We start from the raw sequence: 26,943 nt of genomic DNA on the forward strand, positions 1-26,943 counted from the left end.
CTAATCCTTCGGGTTTGAGTGATGGCCAGGAACTGGAGGATGCTGGAAGTTACTGAGGCTTCTCTTCTGGTAACGTGCTCTCTGAGAAGTGCTCAGCATTCACTTTCTGTGTAGCCAGGGATGCTCTTTCTGCGCCTGAGGTCCCTACTTCATGTTAGCCTACCTTAAATCAGCAGCTTTCACTGGCTGCTTTCAAACAGGCATTCTGGCAACCTCTTGCTGCTGAGGCGTGTCCCTTGTTTCTTAGAGTCTTTGAAAGGACGATGCCAGTTCCCCATCAGTGGCTGGGAGTTCTGCAGTGCAAAACTTCAAAAGCAGGTTGAGCACCAATGCAGGGAGCAGACTGTAGCCTGCTCACAGCTCTGACTCTGCGTATGCTGTGTCCTATCCAGGGAACCTGGCTACGGAAAGTCACAGATGGCAGAAACAGAAGCTGTGTTCTCCATGTTGAATTCTGCTGTCTGAAAGCTACTGTTGAAATCTGTTGCCTCTCCTCAATATCTGAGTGTCATGATGAGGAATAAACAAAAGCATTGAAAGGGGAAAAACAGAGAGAAACGCCCTGCCTGCCACAAATCTGTCAGGATAATTGAAAGTGCTGTGGGTACTGGGAGGTGTGATCTCCCCAGGGTTTGCAGCTTTACTGGCTGGATGCAGAGAGCATGGTCTGGAGAGCAGGTGGGAGGGATCGGTAACATTGAGATGCTGGAGCAGTTATGGGGGTGGGACACTGAAGGGCCAGGTATATTCTGTGTGTCTCCTGACGGAAGACACAAAAGGCTGGTCGAGTATCAGTTCTTGTGACTTGTCATACCAGTTTCAAGGTAGGGAGATTATCATTGACCACCAGGACTTTCTTAGTCCTGAAATGAGTTCTGATCCTTTTCCCTACCCTCTTTACAGAAACATGAGCAGGAAGTAATTTTCCCACTTATACCCTCTTTTTTTTTCCTTCTTTTTTTTTTTTAATTAATGTTGAGCTAACTGGAGCTGTGTGTCTGGAAGCGCCTGGCCCCTGGAGCATTCCCATGATGCTTGTCCACTGTGGCAGGAACCCAGCTGGAACCCTACACACCATCTGAGGGAGGAGGAAGCCTCAGAGAAGTTTCAACTGACTTAAGACAGGTACTAGGCTTTTCCACATCATTATAACAGCCTCTCATGTCTGTATCAAAACTCTGGGAATTATTAAAAGACTTGCATACTTTATGCATCGGTCAGGCTTGGTCCAGCCAAGGGCCACAGAGAGCTCTTCTGTCCTGAGCACAGTCTGTGATATATGGTGTGGTCCAGCTCTAATGTGAAATCAATCCTAGCTTGTTAACTGCCCTCTGCACCTTGTTCCGCTCTTTGGTGTGGTACCTACTGGTAGACCCTTCACTATTGTAACAGTCCTTGGAGGGAGAACAACCATCACCGACAGGCAGCACTCCTGCACGCTGTGCACAGGCTCGGGCAGCCAGCAGCCACCTCCAGTGTCCTGGGGTGACACCATCCCCATTCAGCCAGGCTTTCTGCCTCTACCCCACAAATCTTAAGCTCTACATCAAATGAGGCTTTAAGTTGTGTTAAAATAAACACTGAACAGACACACACACAGAGCAGCAGTAATAAAAGAAAGGACTTACAGAGCATGTTCATGGTTAGACAGGAGCTGGTCTACTGCAGAAGAGCAGGAGCAGCTTGGAGACAGAGGAACAGCCACTTTTAGTGCGGAAAGGAGGAAAGACAGAAACAATGAGGTAGTAAGGGGAGAAAGGAAAAAACAGAGACCGTTAATAGGAAAAGGCTTTCCTGCTGGCCCGACATTAAACACCAAGAAGTTATATTCCACTAGTGTCAAAGTTAGAGCTACATATCCAAACCTCCCCTACTACCACTTACAGTACTGGTGGTAACTGGCTTAGACCTGCATGAGCCATCAGGTGGGTTTCTTTTTCCATAAACGCTTTTGGAAATCCTTCAGTTTTTCAAGAATATCCTTTCTTGTCTCTGATAGGATTTTAGCTTCTGCTGAGGCCACTTTCCAAAAGCATTTCCTTACTGTTCTAGGAGCAGATTTGTTAGCGATGTGTTGTCTTCCTCCTGCCAATTTCATGAGTACTGCTAGCCCATTTGGCCTGAATGAGGATCCTCTATTAAGAAAGCCACCTGTATCCCTTAAAAGTCAAGGGAGTAGTGACTAGGTCCCTTAACTTCTATCATGATAACTGACACGTTTACTGCTAAGAAATTTGATTTATGGAGGCAATGCAGATCTGCCATAAATCCCTGGCTGGTGATCCTCGAGCCTTTTGGCAGCTCTAGCATGCTGGAAATGTCAGTCCGCTTTTTCAAGTGCAAACAGGGGAGTAATATTTGAGCTCCTTGATCTTGTCAGACTGCAGTGCAGGCATATAGCAGTTACTATTTAATTTTTAGTAAAGTTATAACTATACCTGGCTGCTAGCCAGCACCTGGTACTAACTTTAAAATATGCTGCTGTTAGCTGTGAACAAGGTACTACTGGTCCCTCACCAACCCTCTGAAGTGTAACTGATAATTACCAGCGCTGCTTAATGCACCGAACAGCTGTAACTCCCATTCCTAGTCTGGCACTTTTCTCCTGACCAGCTGACAAGGACCTGATGAAGTGCAAATGGAGCAGGAAAATTTCCTATATAAACAGCAGCAGTTCTGATGTGGAGAAGTTGAGAGCTTCTTAGATCATTTCATAAAAGGGGATTTCCTGGGATTTGAGGGATTTGTTTGGGGTTTTTCCCAATTGGCGAGGTGCCTGGAGGTTTGCAGGCAGGCCCTGGTCCCTGCTGTAGATTCTGATGTCAATTTTGATGTCACTGTTTTCTTCACCTGGGCTGCCCTAGGGATAACAACCCACCCTATTCCCTGTGCACAGTGCAGGACTTTGCTAAATGTTTCAACCAGTTGTAACCTCGCGGGGGAAATCTTCAGCTTCTTAAGATGTAACCAAAAGAAAAGCCACACTACAGTTGATGACTTTGTTGAATAACTACCCTCACTGTTGGAAATCCGCACTTTATTTTCAATACAAATGTTCTAGTTTCAGCTCTCAGTCACAGGGTCGTCTTCTCACTGGCTTTTATACTAAAGGTTGTCTTTGATTGTCCAGCTTCTCCTCTAAGCACCAGGTAAGAGATCATCTGTGAATTTCTCACTGTAAGGCAGGCTTTCAGCTACTTCAGTTCCTTTGTGCTTCATTCCCCCTAAATTTTCTGATTATTTTTTTTCCATGTTCCTGAGCTGGGCACATCAGAACGGGCTACAGCGCAACCTGTGACCACACCATGTCAAACAGGTCATTTTATTTCTACTTGATATAGTTTTGATTTCTTCATTTGTGGACTGAAGAGAACCTTTTTCCCTCCTGACCCATGGGGTGCTCAGCTGCCTGTCCTTGCTTACAAGTCTCATCCCCTGCAGACCTGTCCCTTCCCCTTACACACCCCCACTTACAAACAACTTATGGGAATCAGAAAAGGGGACTCTGATCCTCCAACACCTGCCCAGAAAGGGAGTTTTGGGGAATTAAGAGAAACAGGGAGCTGAAATATAGCTGTAGTGGCGTGAAGGCTACATAAATTTGCCTTTTCAGCCTTGGGGGATTATCTCTACCTGTATATTCAGGTCATTCCAGGTACGCTTCCAAGAACCTGAGCAGAAAGTCATGGGATGAGAAGGTGAGGTTTTATCCCATACTTATTAAAAAATGTGAGCATCAGCTGCAGCCTTTATTTTTCTGAGGTGCAGCAGATCAAGACTTTATGCTGCAACAATTATAAAAAAAGAAAACCCAATGAGAAATAAAGGAGTATGTATGCGAACAGCAGTGTGCAGTCAAAGCTATTTGCCAAACAGAAAAGAAACAAATAAAGAAACAGTCAGTACTCTGCAGGTTTGAAGAAGCATTCAGAAACCGTGGAAGACGCAGAGGTTAGTGTAAACCACAAGTGACTTAGCAGCTCCACTGAATGATGAGGAAAAGAATTACACATCAGGGCAAACTGAGAAGAAGGAAAAGGTTTGCACAAACCATTAACAGACCAGGCTTATTTTCTGCATTTGCTTACATCTGCAGTTTAATAACAGCTCCTTTTAGTCCGACAATACCCTTACACTTCTGCAACTGTCAAGTATTTTAAGAGTGTCATACCAGGAGTTGCATGATCTTTCGATCAGGATTTTATTCTCCTTCTGCTGACTTAAAAAGGGGGGTTGGGGGGGAAGGCTTTGCAACACCTGTGTGATATGCCTGATTGCCGAGGTGGAATAGCTACGGAGCCTCATTCAGGCATTTGGTACTCTGGGTTTCCTCCCTGGATGAGCTTGTCTGTCTTCACTGAGTTCTCTGGAGCAAGAGGGACATCCCAGTTTAGGCCTGTAACTGGGGTGGTGGGACTACCCACTGCAGGTAACAGCAGGCTTGTAGCTACTATCTCAGACCTCTACCTGCCTCTGCAGAAGAGACTTGTTTCTGACAACCAGACACTTGGATTTTGCTCGACTGGCCTGTTTCTCCTCCCCTAAAAGCCACTGAATTGGCTTAGGAGGCTGCAGTAGTGGTGTTAAGTAGCATCAGTGGAAATGACATCAGCAGCTGAAAATTATTGTTGTGATTGGGCAGGAAAGCTTTGTAAGGCTAATTTAACCACAAGGAATGTCTCTCTGAGCTTGTCATCTGTGTCATAGTTTGACAAAAACTGTGGCAACAACAGCTGAGAACTTGGATTGGTGAGGAAACCAGATTTCAGGCATCTGAAAAGTCATCTGAGGTAGATGGCTTTCCTTAAGTCATGGGAGTATAATTTAGAGTTGTCCCTTAATACAAGTCTGATGTTTTTGAGCAATATTCCAAAGACCAGTCTGTCCAGCTACCTCCCTGCTGCTTCCTAATACATGTTTGTTTGTTTTTACTTAAAGGCATATACGGATTTTGCAGATCATGAGGAACTAATTGTCTCTGAAATGCTCAGCACTCAGGTCTGTACTAGAAGCCAACAGAAGCATTGCTGAAAATCAAAGCCCTTTTGTTGAGTCTGGGGTGCTCTGAAATATTTGCTTGTAAAACTCTCTCTGTGTGTGCACGTGCATGTGCCTGCTGACTTCAAACAAGATGTGTATGTGAGGTAGAACGGCTCCAGAAGAGCACAGCAGTCTGTACTGCTCAACCATTAATTAAGCTGACAATAAAAATCCCAAGGTAAGCACATGCCATTTTACAGCTGAATTTTCCAAGGCAAACCCATGTGAACCCATGCATAGAGGAAAGAGATTTTTAAGGAAATTAATTTAGCCTACAGCTTATTTTAAAGGATTTTCATGGTCTTGTTTTAAAACTTATTAAGAACAAAGATTCTTTCAAAAACAGAAAAAGAAATGGTGTGTAACTGAAGTGCATCGCTCCCCTAAGTTCTTTGAGCTGTTTTTTCGTGGACTCCTCCTGTATCATATGATCACAGAGGCTGAACGGGGCTGTGTCTAAGGAGGGAGCTCCAGGGATGCTGAGGCACTGCAGAAGGTGCATCTCCTGGGTGGGGAGGTGGCTGTGACACTCCTGTGCTGGGGTGGAGCTCAACAAATGTTCCCATCTTCTGTGCTGACAGCCCTATGCCATTGCTGGGTGCTGTGTTGTTGATGGTATGAAACTGAGCTCTTTGAAGATCTCTTGGTAACGCTTCTTGAAGTGTCATTCATAATTGCTCCTCGCCTATGAAGTAGTTGCTTTGTGCAGTTCTTGTCTCAAATATTGTATCAAAGTGTTATAAAGTGCTTTCATTGCTAATAAATACTAACTACAGTGCTATAAAAACTTGTCAAAAAAACGCACCATAGGGCATGAATCTCACTGAAAAAAATTATATGTGCCTTTAATATATTAATGTAAACTGTTACTGTCTGTGCACTACCAGGCAGATGACAGATCAATCAATTATAAAATTATTCATACATAATATTAACATAAGACTTGACTGGCTTCTTGATTTTTCTTTCCTTTGGTACTAATACTCAAGTTAGCCTGTTTGGCTACGCTCTGTTTCATGCAGCAACACTGCATCCTTCCAAAGTGACACATCCATAATGCTTCCTTCACTTTTTCTTTTTTAAAAAAAAAGGCATATTACTGTAGTTTGCACTTAAACAGTTGCTACACGTCTTTCCAGAGGTGGCTTCACTTCAGTGGTGGAAAAAGTGCTGCGAGGACAGGACTCAGACCTTTGGAGACTTTGAGGCTAAAGGAATTTCTATACTTCATTCTGAGAGAGGTAAGGATCTCAAGGCAGTATCATCCTCCTGTGAGGATGTCACATTATATAATGTGTGACATAATACAAAAACAAAGCATAAAAATGGAGAAAAAATATGATGGGATGTAAGTAGATGTGAACTACCTTTTTGTTTTTCCCTTCATACAAGTGGAGGTACATGAAGATGAGCTAAATTCAGTCTAATGTTTGCATATTTGTGTTGGATGATTTGGAATGCAGTCTAGAAAGGGCTTTTCCTTACAGCAGTGCTTCCCAAGCCATTTTGGCCTGCCTTCTTCCAGGGGAGTGCAAAGTGCATGCTGATGTCCTTCCAAATGCCATGCCAATGCTTGGCTGATGCTATGGGCCACATGATTACCTGCCTCTTTCCAGGTAGACAAGCTAATGCTTGGTTAGTGACCAATGGGTCAGCGGTCCTTTGCAACACTGAATCCTCCTGGGACCGAACCAACTCACTAACAAATCCTCTTATTAGCTTCAAAAGGATCAACGACTGACCTGGAAGAGCACCTTTTTGAACGAGGCCAAAGTTAATGATCTTGAAAGCAAATGCATCCAGTTGCACTTGGATTCACAGTAAAGGTAGCAGCATTTGCAGGTGATCCAACTGCCTGCATGTGTCTCAGAGTGTCCTCACTGTGCTGGTGCAATTGATGTCAGTAAGGAGGCTGCTGCAGGCAGCAATGGCTTCTACAACAACATCTAACAAATACTGGCTCATACCTACCATTCTTCCTGGTAATATAGCACTTACAGAAAAAGCTAAATGCTCTTTAGTACCATGTGCATCTTCAGTTACTGACTGACATACTGTTTGATGGGCCTATGGAATAACACAAATCAACAGCCTAATTAACATCCCTCCTGTTAAGTCTGCAGGAGCATCTCTTCAAAGACTGTTAGTGACAGTGACACTTAACAAGTGTCAGATAGAATCAACACACTTCCTTGAGGGACACGATTAACTTTGAAATGACTGGCTCAGTCACTGCCAAGAAAGGTTTAACAAAGCAAGATGGTTATTTTGACTTCTATGAGAGAAAGCTGCATGGAAAGCAGTGTGGCCAGCAGGTTAAAGGTGATTCTCCCCCTACTCTGCTCTTGTTAGACCCCACCTGCAGTGCTGTGTGCAGCTCTGGGGCCCCCAGCACAAGGACATGGACCTGTTGGAGCAAGTCCAAAGGAGGCCAGGAGGATGCTCAGAGGACCGGAGCACCTCTCCTGTGCAGACAGGCTGAGAGAGTTGGGGTTGTTCAGCCTGGAGAAGGATCCAGGGAGACCTTACAGCGGCCTGCCAGTGTCTAAAGGGGGCTTATGAGAAAGATGGGGACTGTTTTTACAAGGGCCTGTAGTGATAGGACAAGGAGGAATGGTTTTAAACTAAGGGAGTAGATTTAGATTAGGTATTAGGAAGAAATTTTTCACTGTGAGGGTGGTGAGGCTGCCCAGAGCAGCTGTGGGTGCCCCATCCCTGGGATGCTCAGGGCCAGGCTGGATGGGCCTCTGAGCACCCTGCCCTGGTGGAAGGTGTCCCTGCCCATGGCAGGGGGTGGGAACTAGATCATCTTTAAGATCCCTTCCAACCCATTCTATGATCAGAGAAAAGGAAGAATGCAGGATGGACCACAGCAATGTTTCTCCTTTCCAGCACAGTACTGTTCAAGCAAGGAAAGAAAAAAATGCAGCTCAGCTGTGTCCTAAGGATTGCTGTTGTGCAAAACTTGCTTCAAAGCCTGTGCCTGTAATGTGTCTGTGTCTTCAGCTGGAATTAAAGTCCATCTGAAGACTCCATGGAAGGTGTCCCTGATTCTGCTATATGTGGAAGCAAACAAAGCTAAACTGAGCTTCTTTTAGAGCTAACATGTCTTCCTCATGGATAAAAGAAAAAAAGGAAAAATATCAGCTAGTCCATCTGCTAGTTAACTCCTCCCTCACTAACAGGATAACTTTCCGTTCTGCAGGAAGAAGGGGAAACTGTTGGAGCTGTTCTCTCAAAAATTCCATTTTCTGCAGTGAAAGTATGAGATTGAGGCAATTTCAGCCAGTTCTGCATCTGAATGTGCCTATGCCATTTCTCCTCCAGGGTCAGAATGGCTCTGTGCTTGAGAGTTAATTTATAAACAAGAAAATGCTGAAGCTCATTTTGATCCAAGTATATGACATCTGTGGAGGAAGTAGCCTGCCTCTTTATGACCAGATGTAAACATGTTATCACTCCCTCAGAATGATCTTTCAGGAAAAAAATGTACTTTTTTCTACAGACAGTGATGGCTGAGTCCCCCTGTGGATTTATCAGTTACCATTGACATCAGGGAAACCAGCACAGAGCTCTTCAGCTTCCAGAAGATATTATTTCTTCTCATCCAAACAAACTGGTCCAAACAAATTGGTCCACCCACCAACTTCTTTGCTGGTGGTCTGGAGCCCTGCAGCAGGCTCCTGCCAGGGCACGGTTACAGCCTCGTAGCGTCGCTCAGGAAAGCTCTGACTTTTAATGCAGATTAGCACATCGGTAAAGTTCAAATACTCTTCACAGTTGGATCTATTATGCTGTGCCTGCTCACCTATTGCCTCTGGTCTGTAAAAAGTTAAATTCATACAAAATAGCAGACTTTACTAGTAAAGTTCACTCTAGCTGCACACAGGTTATGGCCAGTCTTCCCTCCTCCTGGCATTGCACAGTGCAATTAATTACATTTAATGTGGAGTGTGCTAGTAACATTTTCTATGCTTCAGTGATGTCTTGGGAAGTTCATAGGTTATGAATTTGAAGTAGTTTATAGAATCTGAGACTCATTTAGGCTGGAAAAGACCTTTAAAACCATAGAGTCCAACCGTTAACCCAGCACTGTCAAGCCCACCACTAAACCATGTCCCTAAGTGCCACATCTACATGTCTTTTAAATGTCTCCAGGGATGGTGACTCAACCGCCTCCCTGGGCAGGTTCCAATGCTTGACCACCCTTTTGGTGAAGAAACTTTCCTAATATCCAATCTAAACCTCCCCTGGTGCAACTGGAGGTTGTTTCTTCTTGTCTGGTTGCTTGGAAGATGAGACTGACTCCCCCCTGCCTACAGCCCCTGTCAGGCAGCTGTGGGGAGCGATAAGGTCCCCCCAGAGCCCCCTACTCTCCAGACTAACCCTCCCAGCCCTTGTGCCCCAGCCCCTTCCCCAGCCCCGTGCCCGGCTCTGGACACGCTCCAGCCCCTCCATGTCCCTCTGGCCGTGAGGGGCCCAAACCCGAACCCAGGGTTCGAGGGGCGGCCTCACCAGTGCCGAGCACAGGGGGACGGGCACTGCCCTGGCCCTGCTGGCCACAGGTTAAATTCAAATATGAATTTGTAAAATAGATGGTGATTAATTTGCCTTGTACTAACTACTTATGTAGACTTTGGGTATAAGATGGCATGGATAAGAGCATCAAGAGAGAGGAATTTTTAGTAAATGAATTAACTGGATGTAACAGGAGAAATTAAAGAGTCGTTTTCAAAGAAGCAACAGAACTTAAAAACCTCTGATAGTGAAAGCTATTAGAAAATATGAAAGTGTTCCTTACAAAGGGTGAGGAATCTGCTCTGTCTCTAGAAATTTGAAAACAGATTTGGGACTCTGACACGTGTCAGTCACAGGTTCCCTCAGCCAGGAGTTACTAATCTTGCATGTTAAGATATGACTATTCTTCTGATTACAACACCTGCAAAATATGAAGGCTCATAGTGAAACTAGTCTTCAGATTATAGGATTTAGATGGTTTAACATCAGTAGTAAGAAAATACACGTACACTTATCCTTGCAATGCAAGAAAAAATAATTCAGGTATTAAGGAGCTTGTACATCTCAAAGGAGAGGACAACACTTACTTTCTTCAGTAAGAGAAAGGCAACATGTGTGGTTCAATAAGCTCTTTAAGCAAGAGAATTTGTGTAATTTAATTAGCTTACAAGGGAGACACAGCATCAAAAGGAGAATCCAGAAAAATCACCTGTTGATAAGGTTGCAATCAATGAAGGCATCATATGGCAGGTATACATCTCATTGATAAAGATGCAACCATAAAGAACAACATTATAACAAGAACAAAGATAAGTTCCATAACTGCCTCCTAAATATAGCTACCTAAATTTTAAAAATGCTGTCTTCTGTGATGGATGACAGTAACACTGAAGTAGCCTGTGGTAGCCAAAGAACAGAAAGAGTAATGCAAAAGTAAGGACTGGAAATCATCAGCTAATGCAGGAATAGCCTTACTCAGCCATATGTAATGACTGATGTAGTATTTGCAAGATATTACATACTCCCAAAGGCATACATAAAGAAATATTGCATCTTCAGTGGTAGCAAAACCAAGAAGAAAAACACATCTATATCAATTCACAGGTCAGGTCATGTATTCAAGATGCAAATGGATACAGAGCAGCAGATGTTAGCAGCTATAATCTTTGCTATGACAAATAAATAAACCCAAAAACCTCAAAATGGCCAATTTACTGTTTCAAAATGTGCAGTTTAAGATGGAAAGATGCTTACAGCTGACTAAGCACTGAAACCACGGGCAGATGAGCACTGCAGGCAGGCTCATAGCAGGCTTAGCAGGTTCCCGAATTTGATTAAACACGTGGAAGAGGCAGGCTGGCCCTAGCAGCCAGCCAGTGGTCAGAAATACAGGCAATGGTTAAGGCTCCAAAAAGTGGCAAAATGGCAAAAGGCAATCAAATCACAGCAGATGTACTGAAAGTCCTTAACACCTTCCTGGAAATACCAAAGAGCTGGCCAAAATGTCTTGAAAATAACAGGGCTCTTCTCTCCCACAGACACACCAAAAGCCTCAGAAGCAGTTTGAACTACAGCAATGGGGAAGCTTTGCCACAGCATGAGTTGAGGTGGTGCGTATAATGCTTAAATAAATTCTCCTACAGCAATCAGAAAGGAAGAGGGTTATTGAAAAATGAAAAAGAAAAAAAGAAGTTAAACTAAAATTAAAATGCACTTAAACAATTAGCCCTGAGTTTGAGAGATGTCTGCTGCCACAATCAATAATAGCATATAACAGTAATTGCTTAGATTTATACAGCATTTCTAGCCCTAAGGCACACGGAGCTCTTTGCAAACGCTGATATACATTGTCTAAAAACACTTCAACTGATAAAACTTATTAATCTCTGGAGAGGAGGGAAACAGCCCAACACATTAAGCATAGATGTGCAAAGGTCTTGGTTGGGAGCTATGCAGTTGAAACAGAAGGGAAGCAGGTAGATAGTAAATGCCTATCCATAATGGAATTTATTCAGGTACCAAAATTAGTGTTAAAGCCTCTTTTGGCCCTCTGGAATGAATGGAGAGAGTCCCAAAGGACTTGGAAACCAATTCAGTATGTCAGTATGTATTATGAGGGATGTATATATTTACCTAAATGTAATTGTTTAAGTTGCGTTCAATTATTTAAGTGATATGTTTTTAACAGGTCTGGGCTTTGCCATGTGCGGGAGGAGATGTCAAGCAGCCCAGCTGCAGGGACCATAGTGCTATGGCCAGCAGTGTTCCTCTCTGGGCAATGTGTCCCAGCTCCTGGTGCGACAGCCGATGGACTCCTAAATACAGCTGGAAGGCAGATCATCTTTGTCCATCCCAACCACCATTCCCTGCACTAGCTCTTCAGCTGACCCTGTTTTCCCAACACAGGATACATTGCTGCTGAGAAGCTCAGCTAAATACCACTACGTGAGAGAGAATTCATTTTTCAGCAGCAGCTTTCCTCTTTAGGTGTATAAACCTGAATAAGACTTTAGCATTATGTCATTGATTCAGGATGCAGAGCTGGGATTAAATTAGGCAGTCCAATAATGTTGCTCCATATCGGTAAGGACTCAAGCGAAATCAGATTAGAGCTTTTCTCAACAGCTAATGCCCTGCTTTTTCACGAAGGCCTCCAAACCAATTAAAATTACCATTCAAATCACTTTGTGCAGATCAGGAGCTGCTTGCTTGTACTGGTAGGGACCTAGAAGGATGAAGTAATGTGTGGGAAAACTAGCCCATCTTTACTGAGTGAGTCCCACCAGACAGACGACTTTCCTATTTTGTCATGCACTCCCTTGCCGTTGCCCTGCACTATCATTTGCAGGAGAGGGGAAAGGAAACTTCGAGGAAAGCTGCAGATGCTGGGCAGGAGGGAAGCAGATGGGAGAACGGCAGTAGATACCAAGGCTTTGCAGTGAGGGAAGGGTTTCTGAAGCCCTTGGGAGAGCACAGGCAGAGCTTGCCAGGGCTCCCGGTGGAAATTGTGTTCCTGTTCCAGGCCAGTGATTGCAAAATTCTGGGGGCACGCTGTTCATTATGCAAACTGGCTGCACAAAGCGGAGAGAAATAAGAAACAGTCATGCATGTCAAAGACCAGAGAGATTTAATTGGAAAAGACAACAATTAATGTAAGTTACTTAAAGTTTCCATTTGAATAAGAGAGACAGTGAAATGAAACCAAATAATTGCACAGAGAAGAAATGTTGACCTGCAGCAGCACTAGCCATCCTTGTGGCTTCTTTCCCTCTTCTGCTTTTCCTGATGGCACCTTCCTTCCAGCACCATCCTCCGACAGCACTGGAGGGGCTACCGTCAGCCGGACCGTCGCAGATCGCTGTAAACCAGACTGCTTTCCACTTTTCAGAAACAAGAAAAAGATTAAGAGAAGCTTTGCAGAGAGCAGCAGGGCTGAGCCAGGGGTTTGGTGACGTAGGTTTTGCTGGTGATGCATACGAAGACTGAGCAGGACGCAGGGTGGCACGGGCCAGCAGGCAGGTCTGGGGTTACTGGACTGAGCCCAGCTTCCCGGGATGGCCCACAGAGTAGATCCCCACTCTTTCCTGCAGAAAGGGCTCTCCCAGAAAGCGCCAAATCATATGGGTCATACTGCCACAGGGAGGTACCGAACCAGGGGCGAGGCATTCCCTGGGCAGATATCAACCAGGCCAACAAGCAGCAAAACTCAGACCAGAAAAGAAGCCTTAACTGGGATCCTGCCCCACCAGAACACATTAATTGCTTTTGTTACGCAAAGCACCAGTCATGCAATTAAAAATAAACAAAAATGAGTTTTTTCAAAAATGCAAAAATTATATTTCAGTCACTTCCAAGCTCAAGGTGCCCTTTGGTGCCTTGGCTTCCCTACCAGAAACAAACCGATGCAGAAGTTCTGATCTTGAATCTTGTATTAGGCCAAATAACAAAAAGGGGTTTATCTTGGCTCTAATCTCCTTTTCCAATATACAGACATATTGAAAGAGATTACCTTACTAAAACTGAAGGAAACTGTGGTATTTTAAAACCCTAATCCCCTCTTTCCTCTGCAGGAAATAAGATAAATATCTTGATTTCACTCTGTACAATTACCAGAAGCTTTTCTCTTATCAAAAGTTCTCTTGGTGAGGCATTTTTTGAGCTGTGTACCAGGCTTCAGCAGGGTCCTGAGCACGGGCAAGCCACGTGCTTTTTGGGTAGAGGAAGGTACCAGCCTCCTGCGTCACAGGCTGCAGCGCAGGTGCCAGCATCAGGCTGGCAGGAGTGGAGTGGTCTGAGGGCAGGAGTCCCTGTAGGAGCTGGTTTGTACTGGGACAGGCAGACTGCTCCGGAGCTCAGCTGGCGGGTGGGACTGGTGTGCAGTCAAGGAGGAGCAGGGAAGGGGTGATGTGCCCATGTGCTGCCCCGCAGAGCCCAATGTGATGCCAGCAGCGCTTCGCCATCCCAGGGAGCCCGTGTGATGCTGAGCAGAGGAGGGGAGCCAAGGTCACCCCGTGCCCTTTCCCTAGACTTTAACCTTTTTACAGAAGAATTGTGAAGTGTCAAAAGACACAAAAAAACCCCTTAAAACTGTTTAGCTTTAAGTTTAGCACAAATCCCTAGGAAAGAAAAAGCAGGGAAGGGGTGGGAGGAGGAACCTTACCCGAGGCTTCACAGATGACAGATGAGAGAAAAGAAATTAGTGTCTTGACTTCCTACCCTGGGGATAACCCAACCTCAATAAAAAGCTTATTGCATTTACTAATACAAGGAGAGGCTTCAGCAATAACTTTAGAAAACACCCATAATAAAAAATAAGTCCGCCCCCGTGCAAGCTGGAGACACGCTGCATGTGGTGGTGCTGGTGGCTGCTTCAGCAAGCACAGACATGCTCTGCCTTCCCAAACCGCAACAGGGGCCGAGCAGGGGCTGTATTTAGGCAGCGAGCACAGCTTCGGAGAAGCTCCTGACTACCACGTCTTGCCATTAGCTCCCACCCACACACAGCTTTTCCAGCTTCAATTAATGGTGCAAATCCTGCTCTTTATTTTCCAGACTGTGCTGGATTCTCTCTTCCCCTTTTGCAGCTCTTGGCCTTTGGGATTCTTTCTTCTGATGTTTGGATTTTCAATGACGCGGGAAGCAGCTGGTGCCCGTGATCACGGCGCTGCCTGCCCAGGGTGTTTGTGCAGCAGGAGCCCAAAGGCAACACCGTGCCAAGGAGCCGGCAGCTCCTACTCCGTCCCCTCAGGGTGACGTTACAGCACCACAGAGAAAGCCTGGAGATGTGACACTGTTAAGTAAAAGGGGCCCAAACCTCTGCTGGCACCAGCTCCTGCTGATGCACAACTACAAGCGTGGTGCATTTTTCACCAGCTGAAGCAATCAGCCAGGCTGTAACACTCGCCCTGGCTCTCTACCCCTTCCCCAACCCCCACCCCCCCTTTTCCTTTTTAACCCTTGTACTTCAACAGCGAGAAGAAAGCTGCTGGAGAATTGCTGAGAAGGTCAAGTGGCCCAAGGCTTGGCGATGGGAGCACCAGTGCAATGTGGGCGCAGGTGACTGGCATGGGAAATAGCAGGAAGGGGTGGGATGGGAAGGGGAAGGGGCCCTTTTTGCACCTTCACACCAGGCTGGCTGCGGCTGCTTTGCCGCCTGTACATCCCCGTGCATGCTGCCATGCTGGATGTATGTCCTGACCCTTGCAAATGCTTTTGCCCAGGGTGGATTCAGCCTCTGTGGCAGCACATCAGCCACCTGGAGCAGCCCTGTGTGCCACCAGCTGCCACATGTGCCCTGTGCAGTCACCTCCTTGTAGAAGTCAGGAGATACAGAAATGCACACATCTTTCTTCAGATGAGGGAGAGGGGAAAGGAAGGACAAGACAGTTGTGCAGATGATGATGTTCCATCTTTTAGTTTGTAGGTGGTTTAATGCTGCATAGAACAACACACAGCCAAGCCCTTTGCCATTTGTGCAACTCTATTTTTATGTACGGTGATAACTTCTGCTGTTGTGGAATGGCTAAATTCCCAGACCTAAGGGCTTCTCTGCTCTTGCATCCTTCATAGCAAACTGTGCAATCTCACCCTGCTCTTCCTGACTCAGCCGTATCTCCTGCTTGAGCTATCATGTACCTCCTGGTATTTATAGCTCTCTGTACCCTGCTCATGATCCTTCACAACTCCCAGTCACACTATTTGTGAATGCTACACTAGAAGGCTGTTACTGTGAAGAAGACTGATGCCAAGTTGTAAAATCATGCCAAGGAAGTTGAAACATAAGTTTGATTGTAAATATTGGCAAAGCTTCATTAAAAAATACAGGAAAGCTCCTCCAAGAAATGACAAAACTCTTTTTTTAGTTATTATTGAGTCTAATGATCTCCTGTATTTTTATAGAATACCTTTTCAGGTTTGCAGCTAATGAAATGTAAGTGAAACCAAATTATCTCTTGACTAAGATTAACAACATTAGCAAAGGAGAAGTCCTAGTAAGTGCTCTTCTCTAATTCCCCAGTCTGAGCCTTTTCCCTGGGACATGATTGTCCTCTGTACTATTTTTAACTACTTTGTCCAGTCTAGCTTTAAATGGCAGAATGAGATGAGATGTCTGTATGTACTGTACATGCTATCACACACCCACTCTGAAGAAGAAACTGGGAAATAAGAGCAAAGGCACAAAAGAAACATGATAAGCGAAGTAATGGAGGTTATTTCAAGGTCACTGAGAGCCCTTGTGCTGAATCGAATGCAAACCAATACACTCGTGCTCCCTCTGCTAATATTTCAGGCACAGAGGTGGAAGCTGTTTTCTCCTTTCTTGCACTCATCGCCCCACACCAATCTGTAACAGAACACTCTGGTTACTTACGGGGCCACACGCTGCTGAGAGGTGATGGGCTTAGACCTTGGTCCAGCCTGCCAGCTCAGTGCCACGCAGTGTCCCTCTGCTCCCCAGCTGCCACCGCCTGCCCCTCGCTCATCCTAGGCATGGCTGCTGGCGGTTCTGGCTGCTTTCCCCTCGGAAAGTGTGTGGCACTCGGCAAAACGGTGAACGTGCCCCTGGCTGGGTGCCCTCAAGTGCTAGTACAACAAAGCAATGGATTGAAAGCCAAGGGGCTGAGGGCACCTTCATCCTGGAGACCAGGTCAGTCAACCAGCAGAGGCTCTTGTCATCACCCAGTATGTCCTGGATGACACAGGCTGCAGGTCTTCCCTGAACTCACTCTTGTGTCAGTATCCGTTCTCGAACTAGAGAGGTTATTACAAAGCCAGCCAGTCTTAAATCTCAAATACCTAGTGGTGGAAAGCTGCTCGTGATAACTACTTGTGATGGCTTACAATTTTCACTTTTAAAAATGAACACCGTGTGTCTAACGCAAGCTCGTGCACTTTAAACTTCCAGGTCTCTCCCTTGCTACACATCTGTGCGTTCGACGTCTGTACCACAGATGGACACTGTCTCTCTACCTTCTCTAGTACATGATAAACAGATCCTGTGCCAGGACTGCTTTGCTACTGCCTCTCTTTGGGACCCTCAGCCACATGCCATTTTTCCCAGCCCCCTTCCAGAGCGCAGCACCCCACTGCCAGCCCTGCCGCGGCTGGGTACACGGGCAGCACCGGCTCCTGCCACCCTTCAGGCTCAGGATCAAGTGGGAGCTGCTGTTCAGCGTCGAAGCCTCTTTCACACTGGCTGTTTATTAGATTAGCCTGCGGTCTGTGCTCAAGCACGCCAAGAGGCACAGCTATAAAGGACCATGGTTCTATAACTCTGTGGAAACATTTTGCTTGTGCTCAGTTAACCAAATAATTCACAGTGCAGGGCAGCCCTGTGCTGCTCACTCTTACTGCTATTAGTCTTCTAATCTTGTGCTATCTGCGTATGTTATTAGCAATTATTTGTTTTTCTCTAGAGAGGAAATTAAAAGTAAACAGCTTATGGCCAAGACCTATTCCTTAAGAGTCCTAACCATCCACTAGAAGATGGCAATTTTATTACGACTTACAAACTATGGGGGTGATCTAGTTAGTACGTGCCATGCTGATATAGGTACCATGTCAAACATGTCACACCTTGCAAATTGCAACCTCATAAAATAAAATTAGTTTGGAGAATTGCGAGCTGCTTTTCATAACCTCATGTTTACCAGTGGTACAGACATTACTCTGTCTTTTCAGATTTTTTTATATTTATATTTCTAGATCAAACAGTCTGAACACTATCACATAAGAACCATGTCCTTCCTTCCTGTTGTCCTTCCTTTGTATTTATCTGTGGGTGCAATTCTGTGCCAAACCTGGATCCTGGGAATGAGACTTCTGGATAACAAACTGCTGATCCATAGGGATACCGTCTGAAAAGCCCATTTCCCAGCCAGTGGGTAATGCTGCACTGCGGCCACAGCCCAGAGGGGAACAGTGAGGTGGGAAGCACGGGAACCCAGACCATGAGGTCCTTTGGGAAACTGGCACAACTTCTGTTTCTCTCAATATTCCCTGGTGGATGCAAAATGAGCAGGATGAGGGAGAAAGCTGCACTTTACATAGGCAGTGTGGTCAGGTAGCAACAAGACTTAGTGGTTCAGATCTACTTCTGGTTTCCACAGGGGTCAGAATTAAGGCAGAAGTGGGGCTTTGTGTGGTCCTGAGGCAGTTCCCTGCTGTCACAGTCATACCATATAATGAGATTAATTTTGTAAATTCATCAAGCTACAGCTTGTTAAAGATTAGATGGGTTTTTTCCCCACCAGTCTTACTAAGAGGTTGTTTCAAACTGTCACTGCCATGATGCCTGGAAACTTTTGTCTAATTCCATGCTTAAATTTATTCCTGGCTGCTTTATACCCATTTGTTCTTGTGACAGCATTACTCCTTAGCTTAAATAATGCTCTCCCTTCACAGTCTTTACCCGCCTCATGTATCTACAGGCAGCAATCAGATCTCCTCCTAGCCTCCATTTTGCCAGACAAAACGAGCCAGCCGTGCTCGGGCTGTAGTACAGAGCCATGCAGGGATGCTCCTGCCGGCATGGGGAACTGATACTTGAACAGAAACTATTGGAGTAAAAACCACATCTTGAGCAATCTCTGTCTGCGCTGCCCAAAGGGATCAGCCCTGGGGCTGTGCCAAAATGAAGGAAATAGTCTTTGCCACCTCTGAAGTCACTGGTTTTAAATGTTTTGGTTGATAAAATATTTCATGCCTTGGGATGAAGAGCTCTCATGGGTTTCTCTCCTTGCTGTGGCTCTGTACAAGGCGCAAAGAACAGCCTCCAGGGTGACCCATGGAGCCACCAGCTCGATACCCTCCCAGCAGCGCTCATGCGGCGTGGGTGTAGTAGCATAGGGATGTGGCGATGTGGAAGATCACATGTTGTGACGGAAACATAGGAACTAAGTAGAAAACCGCCCACGAAGGGGCTGGCTCTGTTACTAGTATATAAGTGCCTGTGTCTTTCAATAAACTGCCATTTTGCCTTCCTCTCCATGAGAGTCTGAGAGCTGATGGTCCCTCAGGTGCTGCGCTGAGGTTTGGACACATCATAAGCTACAACACGTGGGCTATGCTTCTGGCCATGCCACGTGCTCTGCTTGCAGGCTCGTGATGGGGAAAGCGTGCAAGACTGATGCAAAGGGCTGCCTGACAGCAGTTGAGGATGTCACCATTGCTCGTTCAGGCACGTGCAGCTGATGAAAATTTACACTGCTGCAATTAAAGTCAAGTCTACCAAGATTTATGACTATTAAATGAAAAATTTCATTAGCTTATCTTGTGCCTCTTTCCAAGCACAGGAGGGTCCCTAAGGACAGAGCCGTTCCAGGCAGAGATGAGGACGTCCCTTCAGGTCCTCCAGCCACTGCTGAGCGATGCGGTAATGCACCTGCAGGGTACCATCAGCTGAGGGTGGCTGCCCACAGGCCCGCTAATCAGAGTAATTTAATCACAGGAGCACGATGGTTTGCATGCAAACACAACATTTGCATCTATTTGCTAAGATGAAGCAAAATAATTCCCTGACATCAAGGACAAAGATCAAAATCCCAGCCCAAACAGCTACAAAGATATTAGCTGCACCCTAACAGTATTTCAGCAGCTTCTCTGAAAACAAAAATTATTTGTGTCTCTCAACAGGGGTTTTTCACTAAAGTCCTGTGAAAAAGAGTCATTACATTAAAAAAAAGCAAAATTTGCAGGGGATGGAGATGTCAGGGGATGTCATAATTTGTTGTGTTTCTCAAGCTTTTGCTCAGAAACTTCCTAAAAAGAGCTTAGTGAGGATGTGCTTTATCAGCACACTCACAAAGGGGTGACGTTCCTGCCTATTGGTCCCATTAATAAGGCAACTGCTGGGGATATTACAACACACGTCCTAAAGCTTAGCAGCCTGTAATTGCTCCAAGTCTCACAACCACAGCAAAAAAAAAAAAAAAAAAACCAAAAAAACCCACTGCTTACATTGTGCCTCCAAAATGACCTATGGAAATCCAGTGTGAAACAGGAAGCAATGAGGCAAGGAAGGAAAGGGCAGACCAAGTCTGAATGATCCCTCTTGGGGCTAACAAACTTGCCGTGAAGAAGATGAAGGAGATGAAGAAGACATGTCAAGCTCTGATCCATCCTGCAGGATCACTGAAATTCCCAGGCAGTTGCTGCCAGTCAGAAATTTTAACTCTAACGTCCTGATTTTGTTCTAAATAACTGTATAGCTTTGGACAGTAGAATTCTTTACAGAACGGAATTCTTTTCCAGATGATATGTTAGTGATAAGAAAAAGATCACAAAACATCTAGAGAAAAATCTGTCAAGTTTGTGTAAAGGGGAAAAAAAATTTTAGAAGGGTATTCATGTTGTAGTTAGTGCTAAAATAACAATAATAATAATAATAATAAAATAAATCAAAGGCGTGCATCCTTTGTGTTTAAAAACTAAGTCACAATGAAGATTCACTTCCACATCAATTTCAAATTTGGTCAAACCAAGTTAAAATAGCACGTTTGTATTGATATCTTTTGTTCCCTTGCAAGGTCTGTCCGTGAGTTTCGTGCACCCAGGTGCTACCTACTGCTTGCCTATTTCTCCTTAAGAGCAAAACCAACCGACTTTCAGAAACTCTGGAAGAACCAATAAATAATGGATTTTTACCCTTCAGTAAATTTGATAATTTGGTGGAGCCTCCAGGCAGCCTGGCAAAGTGGATGAGGAATGCAAATAGCCAGCTTCGGAGCTGAGGGCAGTCAGGACACCCGGAGTTTGAACCCAAACCTTAATCTTTCACTTCTGGGCCACCTGAAGAACAGCGCCTTTTGCGAGTTTGTCCAAGAGAAGTTGGGCATGTACTGAAATATCTCATTTTCTTTCTTTTGTTGTTGTTTTTTTTTATAAAGCAGTACTGAAGCCCTTCCTCACCCAGCCTGGCTGGTTGGAGCTGAATAGCAGGTTCTCGCTGCAGCCCTTGCGCACTGCACTCTTCCCGACATCCCGAACAGAGCAGGGTGTAACACCTCCCTGATCACACCACCTGTAAGCATCTCCTGTCCAGAAGTAACTTCCCTCTAGGTTTCATAATTAGTCATTTCCATGAATGTGTGCATGTGCATGAGAGAAAAACACAAGAGGACACAAATATTTAGCATCACATAGCAGCAGCAGACCAAGGCTGAGATCCCTCTTCTGCTACCAAAAGGGTTTTTAGAGACTTCAGCAGGGAGGGCTGAGATATTGTCCTGTGCCCGACCTGTCCCCTCGCACTGTGCCACGGTCCCTCCTTCCTCCATAACACTTCTGTCCGTGCCAGCAGCCACCACGCTGTCCCACGGGAAAGTGCGATAACGAAGGCGCGTGTCCCCCTCTTCTGAGGCTAAATGCACCTTTGCCGACAGAGCACCCATGTTGTGAGAGCTTTCAGCTTGCCAGACACCAAGGGATGGCTCTGCCTCGGGCGAGCTGGAGAAGAGGCACGGAGCAGAGGACAGGGAGGCTGCGCTAGTCGGGCTGGAGGCTGGACTGGGCTGGACTGGGAAAGCCCCACTGCTGGTGTCAGCCCAGGCTGCTTCTGCGGAGCGGTGGGAGCTGCTGGGGCTTTCTGACCCCCGGCAGCAAGTGTGTTATTCTGCCTCAGGAAGCTCTGCGGTCTCTGCTGTCTTAGTGCCTAAGGAAGGATGAGAGATAAGAGGAACAGAAGGAGGCAGAACAGGGGGAGGTATTTTACTTGTAAACCCAGATCCTTGAACGAGACCTGCCAGTACCACAAGACAGCAGCTCTGACTAACTCATCTCTCTGTTTTCTGAGTCAAGCTGCAACTGTAGTCCATGAAATCCCACCATCGCAGGCAAGACAGGATTGCTGCTCCATCCATGCCCTGTGAACGTAAGTGAAATGACCCACGCCGGGCACTGAACCTGCTGCATCATTCAGCCCATACTCACTGCCTGGATGCACAGGAAAACCACAGCACTCTTTAACCCAGCTCGTGAAGCCATTTCTGAGCCTGGGTGCTCAGGAACAACCAGAGGATTTGTAATGCCACAGCCACCAAATGTGCCCGTTGCCCTGAAGGTAACTCCACAGAAGGGGATGGTGCATGGTGGCACAGGGACATCTGGCCCGCTAGGATTTGTCCTGTGAGGAGGTGACTGAGCACTGATGGAGTTAACGACCTTGTGGAATTAAATCTGTTGAAAAGCCATGGCCATTCAAAATCATCTTTAAAAAGGCGCAGATTGCTTTGCTTCCACAGCAGTGGGCATCTGGGCATCCTGATGTGTGTTTGCTGCAGGTGGCACCCAGGATGCCGCTCAGGCAGGGGGGTGCTCCGCATTGGGGTGTCGGGGAGAACCCAGGAGCATGGGGACGTGGGGCTCTGAGCTGGCAGCCTTGCAAACCCAGGGGGGTTTCAGGATGGCTGCTCGTCTTTGTGAAAAGCTACCTTGTAAACAGAGGGGTAAATTCTCTTTAGCTTACTCATTGCTTTAAAGCTGCACAAAGTCATGCAATGCCTTCCACCCATCCACCCTGCCTGTACATAGTGGCCTCTAGCCCAAAGGCTCCTCTGCTCCTGGCCACGAAAAGGCAAGGAGAAAGGAAGAGCTCCTACCTGCGCCTTTACAGCCTGGCAATAGCAACAGAAAGCTAAACCCCGGCGCAAATTTGCCCTCAAGCCCCAATCCTTCTGCCAACCCCACACATCAAAACCCCTGCAACAGGCGGGTCTGGCTGCGCTCAGCAGGGCAGCGGGTGCCCAGGGCACCCGTGGAGCTCCCTGCGCTGTGCCCACGCCGCCAGCGCCGCGATGGGTCTCCCCTCAGACCACAGCAGGCGTTTCACAGTATGCACGTGCCAGGGGGGCACCCAGCATCCAGCTCCGCAGGAGGGATGTCAGGGATCGAGCCATGGGGCAGGACCCAAGCCAGCTGCTGCATCACCTGCTCCACCAGCAGCCAGGAAGCACTGGGGCTCACCGCCGTTCTGCAGATTTACTGGCACAATTACTCATCTTCCCTGCAGGGACCAGTAAGACTCCACAGTGGTGCTGGCAGTGTTGCGCACCATGATTTACTGCGTGCTTCTCCCCACCTTTGGTGCACCTTCAGAGTGCTAACATGAGTACGGGCTGATTTAATTTTGTATTTATGAAGACTTTCAGCCCCCAAGGTGCATGCTTTTTTTTTTTTTTGCTTTTTTTTTTCCCCTACTTTGTTGCACTTGGCTCTTCTAAAACAAAAATCGGGATGTGTTTTACTTTGGAGAAATAAATTGGCATCAGCCCTGTCTGAGAAGACCTCTCTCTACAACGGAAAATGAGTAAATAAACCACTCACTAGCTTTCCCTGAAGAGATTAATACACTGCACTGTGCTGAACAGTGCACTTCTGAGGAAGTGGGGAATATACCAAAGTGACCTCCTTGACCCAAACATTCCACAGTTTGTCTACTCTGATCATTGCTCAAATAATATATTTTACCCAAAGCCATCTTTGCTGTGGCAAAATTTTGGAACTTGTTTTATCCAAGAACTCAAGCAATGCTGACCCGGGTTCCCATCCTCTCATGCAGTACAAGAGTTTAATGATTCATGAAAGCATGAGCTTCTTGTTTTGTGTTTAATAAATATCTATGCATGACAAAAGATATGCAAGCAATATGTTTAAAGGGGAAGACAGCACTTCTCAGATGATTTTGGCATTTTGCTTTCAGTCTCATGGTACACAGAACTCCTGAACACATGCTATAGCCATCCAGAAACCCATATCTATTGCAGTTAATTATTGTACTAATTTTTACCATACGTTAGTTGAGTGCTCATTGTAAATTCTCCTATCCACTCATTTTCAGAATGATTCCCAAGCCCTTTCAATGAATGATATTCCAAACCATACATTATTAAAACTATGAATTGCAAATATTTATAATGAATTACACAATTTGTGCTGCAGCCAGAGAAACAAACCTTTGTATATGACATGTGAGTTGCAATCTCAGCCATTGAAAAATGAATAGGGTATGAATTTCAGATTGTAGCCACACCTGCAGATTTCAATTCACCATTTCCATGTGTCCTGCCTGGATTTTGCAGTTGATGGTACACATCAGAATTGAAATAGGTGAATATCCAGGGGTAAAAAAGGGGGTTCTGGCAATTCCTACACTTTGCAGAAAGCAAACCTAGAAAACAGGCAAATGAAATTTTCCTTTCAAAGCTGAATATTTAATTTTAATCTCACATATAGACCAAGCTCTAACTCTAGCTCTAACCAAACCCTATCTCCTGGCTGCTCACAACATCTCCAAAACACATTTTGCGTCACTTTTTACTCTGCCCAAGGAACAGGTGTCTCCCGCACCAGCTGATGGACAGTTCAAGAACAAAATGGGTGCCAGGAAATCCTTTCCTCATCTTCTGGTTGTAATTTAAGGATAAAAGTGGGTTTGTTGCCAGGGGATTAAGAAAGCTGTGGTTACCCTCATTCCACCCCATCGCCACTGTGGCCTCAGGTGAGCTGTAAAAAGCCTCTCCCTGCCTGGGTCCCCCAGAGCACCACAGCCTTCACAAATCACTTGAAAAATAAATTTTAAAAAAAAGAAGGAATGAGAACTGTCTCCCAAGCAGTCTCTCAGTCTGCATGGGGTGAGGGCGTCTGCCTCTTCTCACTGTCGTGTTTTATTGCATTCTGCTCCTCCTTCTTCTTTTTTTCCCATTCCTAATATAAATGTGAAAAATCCCAAAATGAAAATGTCAGAACATTTTGACACTAAAGTTATCAGAAGAAAAAAAGAAGAAAAGCCTTCCCTCCCTGGAAGGTACTCTCACAGGTCCGACACATCCAAGAGCAAGAGCCTGAATTTTAATAGTGACAAACATATTCTTGCTCTTGCAAGTGCACCGATGAGACGATTGTGAGCAAGGACAGAAAGGTTTGGACAGGTAGAGCTGAAGGAAAGTTCAGATCTTCTCAAGACTGGAAATGGAGAGGAGTTAGAAATCCCAGACCTACTGTCTAGCCCTCCTGACTCCCTTTGAAGCCAAATGACTCACAGCAGTTTGACACAACGTTGCAAATCCCTGCGGGTTTTTGGAGTGGAAGTCTGCCCTAGATTCAGCGCAAGGTCTGCCCTTCTCTTCATTGCTCCCCCTGCCAGGGTGCAAAAAGCAGCTGTAAAATCCCACTTGCACAACTTCCCCATTTGCAGAAGCTCTTGGTCTGGAAGAAACAACTCTGAGGTTGGAAAAGAAGTGTGTGAGCCAGGTCCAGCCCCTACGCAGCTTCCAGTTCAGGTGGTGTGAAGCCAGCCCATACAGGAAGCCTTCAGTATTTCAGCTGCTGGGCACAAACCCCTTGCACTTCCAAGCTAGTAAAGAAACGTACGTTGCATCTTGAGGGAACCTCACTAAATCTCTCTTCCATCCATGCTGGTCCAACCTTTTTTGCACTTAAGAGAGAAGCAATGAAGAAACAAAAATTCCTCAAGTGAGATTAACTATCCAAAGACTACAGTTAGTTGGTTTTGCTTTAATCCCCACACCTCTATCATCATCAGTGCGTAATCTGCACCAGGGAAAGAAATGATGCTTTTCTTATCAGTTACAAAGCTGAGGAGAACAGAAAATAATTTCCCTCTGAAGTGCTGATGTGCAGAGCCGCATCCCTCCAGCATGCAGAGGGAGGAGGGGATGCAGCAGTGGGAAGCAAGTGCCTTCTGCAGAGCTACGGCAATATGGCAAGGCAGGAGATGATCTGACTTGTACATGTAGCATGTTAGAGTGGCAACGCACTCTTATCCATAAAAGTACTCATAAAAGCTAGAAGTGGAGAAGATGCCCTGTGCAGGTTTGGTTCTTACAGAGCCTTTTGCAACGGCTGTCACACTTAGACTGACAGGGTTGTTACACATTTCCATGGCTAATTTCTATGTGGGATGTAGTACAAGTGGGAGGGAGAAGCTGGAAATGAGGAAAGCCTGGTCTCAGCTCCATGGTGGGAGTCACCATTTATTGCAGCCCACCAGAGCCTCCCCAGCTGGCCAGGGCAGCCAAGGCCATGGCCACCTCTAGCTTTGGGGGAGAAACGACTCTTCGCATTTGCTTTGGCTACCATAGGGTCATCGGTGCATTTAAAAAGAGTCTTAAAACGGGAGTTGTCAGCAGCTCAGGGACACTCGGCAGAGAATGAAGGCAACCACCAGCAGGCCAGCCCTCCTGGAGGTGTGCAGAGCCTCCTCGGCTGCTCGCTTGGGAGCCCGTCTCCACTGCTCAGCATCCCCAGGGCAGTGCTGGCCTGAGCCTGCCTGCCCCACAGCGCACAGGCAGGACGGTGATGTCTCAGAGAGAGAACTTAGTGCAAAAGCAGCGAGACAACCTGGAGACATGGGGAGTCACCGGCATTGCGCTCTGCAACACCTGGAGGTCAAATGTCCACACAGACCAAAGCAATTTGCCTTCAGGGCTGATGTGCTCCCTTGCCCTCTGCAGCTCCAGCCCACACCTAAGAGGCTTCCTGTCGTCTCTCTGCCTTGTGTACTTAACAAAAAGCATTTTGTTGCTGTGCTTAATGGCTAGAGCAGACACCACTCTCTCTTTCTTTGTGCTGAGGCCACCAGGCTGGCCCCTGCACCGGCTGGGCACAGTTGTGTGAGGGCAGAGCCACCGTGGCTGAGCAGGGACAGCAGCCAGCTCTCCCACCCCACGCAGGGATGCGTTTCTAGCGTTCACCCCTGCAGCTCCCCAGCCAGACACGGCTCACCAGCTGCGGGATGGAGAGCTGTGCCCAGCAAGGGCTGCTCCCTGCGGCAAACCAGCAGATCAGGCTCAGCTGGGAAGTGCTCAGTGTCTGATATAGTCTCCGTGTGGGTCCAGCTCTGAACACAAACGTGGTTACCGAGTCCAT

General features: G+C 46.2%; 1 protein-coding gene across 4 annotated transcripts in view; it reads right to left on the reverse strand.

Annotated features, from left to right (window-relative positions):
* The window catches only part of HTR4 (5-hydroxytryptamine receptor 4), a 142,016-nt gene that overhangs the window by 28,637 nt on the left and 86,436 nt on the right, over nt 1-26,943 (reverse strand). The window lies entirely within an intron of this gene.

This window comes from Falco biarmicus, chromosome 8 (assembly GCF_023638135.1).
Source record: "Falco biarmicus isolate bFalBia1 chromosome 8, bFalBia1.pri, whole genome shotgun sequence".
Classification (NCBI taxonomy): domain Eukaryota; kingdom Metazoa; phylum Chordata; class Aves; order Falconiformes; family Falconidae; genus Falco; species Falco biarmicus.